Genomic DNA, 3658 nt, shown 5'->3' with positions numbered 1-3658 from the left:
GTTGTAGCATTATTGCTACAATACTGGAGCCCACCATCTTTTTGGCGTCATTGCCGGGGAAGCGTCAGAGGATTAGTAATTGTTACTTTTCTTCTATTTTCCTACTCTCTCCTTCTGCTAAGTAGTTTATTTCATTTCCATTCTGCAAAAGTAGCATAGACATTTCCTACTTTCATAGATTAACATTTCAATTCCGCAATTTCATTTTTGCAAGCGTAGATTAGCATTTCAATTCTGCAAGCGTAGACTAGCATTTCCATTCCTGCAATTTCATTTGAGCAAAGTAGATTAGTTCTTTCCTGCTTTCATTTCAATTCTGCATTTTCATTTCAGCAAGATAGTTAGTTGTAGATCAATCTGTTTCAGTTTTTGCAGGTACCAGAGAAAAAAAAACAAAAGCAATCAAAAGTCTTTCCATTTCATGCCTCGTAGGAATCGAGATAAAACAGGCAAATTCTTACCCAACACCCCCACCACATCACTGAGTCACCCTTCTCTCTTCTTTGGTGACAGTGATCCAGAAGAACCTATAGGTGAACCTCCTGAGATATACGAAGATCCTATAGCAGAAGAAGAGTTAGAGACCACTCCATCTAAAGCTATGGCTGACAATAGGGGAGAAGATGAGAGAATAGAAGGTGCCTTCCCCATCTGAGAGACCAATAGAGACATGAAAATGAAGAACATAAGCCCTTCTGCTTTACCTCACTTCCATGGACTGACTACTGAAGATCCTGATACCTTCCTGTTTGAGTTTGTTATCCTTTGTCGAACCTATGACTATATTGAAGATGAGCAGAAGCTGAAACTTTTCCCCTCAACCCTCAAGGATGCAGCATTACGCTGGTTCATGGGCTTACCTGGGAACAATATCACCACTTGGGCTCAGATGCAGCAAGCTTTCAATACCAAATACCGGGACTACTGTAGGTCCAAGGAAACCAAGGGAGAAATCTTTCGGATGACCATGGGAAATGATGAATCCTTAGAGGATTATGAGGAAAGGTTCCAACTTAGCTATAAGCGGGCCAGGTGCACACTTGACCCTGAATCCCTCAAGTTGGTCCTGCTCTGAGGAGTCCCTGAAGACCTCTTAGATACCCTTCACATGTTAGCTGGAGGAGATATTTACCAACTGCCTTATGAGGACATAAAGACTGTGTTTAGAAACCACTCTAGGGCAGCCCAGAAACAAGGTAGAGGAAACCTCTTCTCAGCTGGTATTCCTTTCTCCAAACATGAGTTTGCAAATCAATTAGAGGATCTCAAGAGTGAGGTGAGACAGACCATTGCCATGCAACTGGATACATTCAGGATCCAGCAGAAGAAAGAAGAAGCTGAGAGGGCCTTGGCTATCTTCTGCCCTAGATGTACAAGGAAACACTCTAAGAACGAATGCCCATTACATTCGGTTGAAGTATGTTTTGTTTGTGAGGAGGACCACCCCACAAACTAATGTCCAACCTTACCTGGGCTTAAAGCCATGTATCAAGGGACAGAAGCCCCCACCGAACCTCTCTATTTCCTCAACCAAAGGAGGCCACAAGGACCTAGACCTTACCAGCAGGGGATGCAAGGGGCACCCCAAGCTTATTACAGCCCCAACCAATCTACTCCTATGCCTTCCTGGGGTCCCCCTGCTCATCCTTCCTGGTCTATGCCTCCTCCATGGTCTTACCCACCTCAGTACCATACTCAACCCACTACTCATTCATATCACTCTCATGCCCAGCCACAACCTCAGTGGAATGCACCTCAATCGGGGTGGAGGCCCCAGTACAACACTCCTCCCGCCATTTTGCCTCCACCACTAGTTCAACCACAACCATTACCTCCTGCTCCTCCAAGGCAACCTCAAATGCCTACTCAACCGAACCCGAACCCCAACAACAGACAGGCCCAACAGGTATATACTGGGGAAACATCATGCCCTACCTATGCTGTGGAGATCCAGGAGATCAATCTGCGGTCTGGAAAGACTCTTCTGGATCGCCAACCTCCTCCCCCAGAGGACGAGGAAGATAAACATGAAAGTGAACCAAAGGCTATTCCACCCTTTCCTGAGAGACTAACAGCCACCACACAACCCAACCCAGAGGAGGACGAGCTTCTGGGAGAACTCAAACAGTTGTGTGTGAAAATACCACTTCGCAAAGCCATCAAAGATGTACCAATATACAACAAACTAGTTAAGGAAAAGTGTTTCAGACACCCAGGCAGGCGGAAGAGAGATGTTTCAACCATCAATGTCATAGGACAACTGTCTGACCTTATGTTGGGACAAGTCATCTGCCCAAAGTATCTAGATCTTGGGAGTCCTGTAGTAGATGTCCACATCAATGGCACCATCATACCTCACACCTTGATTGATCTGGGGGCTGCCATTAATGTGATGACCAGAGATACCATGCTCAAACTCAACCTTCAGGGTTCCTTGAGGAAGACCTCGACAGTCCTACAACTAGCAGATCGCTCCACCGTGACTCCCGAAGGGATTGTGGAGGATGTCTTGGTCTCTGTTGACTCTTGGGAATACCCCGCAGATTTCTTGGTTCTGCAACCAAAGGCAAAGCTCACTGGATATCCTCTTATTTTGGGAAGGCCTTGGTTAGCCACTGCAGATGCTTACATAAGCTGCCGTGCAGGAAACATGACCATCAAAAATGGTCCTATGTCCAAGCAGCTAGTCCTATACCCTCCTGCCCAACCCTCATTAGAGCATGACTTACCACTTTGGTTGGAGGAAGGAGAAGAGGATGAGGTGTACTCAACACCTTTGTGCACCCTAGACACCACTAGGGGAGATCCCCCAACCGAGGATGATTTGATTGAGACCTTGATCCAGAATCCACCTCCCAGTGCACTGTCCTTAGAGGAATTGGTGGAGGATGCCCAAGCCAGCACCTTAGTGGACCTTTGTGCGACCAACCCTGTCACTCCCAGAGTCAAAAATGTGGAGTTCGGCCCTGAGAGAACGTTAAAGATCAGCTCCTCCCTATCTCCTTCCCAGGAAAAGGAGTTGTGTAGTCTGTTGGCCAGTCATCTAGATGCTTTTGCTTGGAGCTATAAGGAGATGAAAGGAGTCCATCCTTCGGTCTGTACCCATCACATCTACATCAAAGAGGATTGTAAACCGGTTAGGCAACCCCAGAGGAGAATGAATCCAGCCCTTAAGGACATTGTCAAGGAAGAAATGCAAAAACTGTTGGATGTCGGATTCATTTACCCCATCTCGGATAGCGAATGGGTGTCCCCTCTGGTGTTGGTTCCCAAGAAAAATGGGAAGTGGAGAATCTGTGTGGATTACCGAGAACTGAACAAAGCTACCAAGAAAGACCATTTTCCTCTACCTTTCATAGATCAAGTGTTGGATGGACTGGCAGGAAAGAAGTTTTTCTCTTTCCTAGACGGGTTTAGCGGGTACAACCAAATCCAAATCAGCCCGGAAGACCAAGATAAGACCACCTTCACTTGTCCTTGGGGTACCTTTGCCTACCGAGTTCTTCCCTTTGGACTATGCAATGCTCCTGCTACCTTCCAGAGAGCCGTCGTGAGCATCTTTTCTGAGCTGGTCCATGATGCGGTGGAAATCTATATGGATGACTTCACTCCTTATGGGTCCAACTTCCAGGAAGCATTGTCCAATCTGGGAAAATTC

Source organism: Pinus tabuliformis, chromosome 6, assembly GCF_031772625.1.
Source record: "Pinus tabuliformis cultivar Carrire ecotype Pingquan chromosome 6, CPIR1, whole genome shotgun sequence".
Taxonomy (NCBI): Eukaryota; Viridiplantae; Streptophyta; class Pinopsida; order Pinales; family Pinaceae; genus Pinus; species Pinus tabuliformis.
This window is presented reverse-complemented; position numbering follows the sequence as displayed.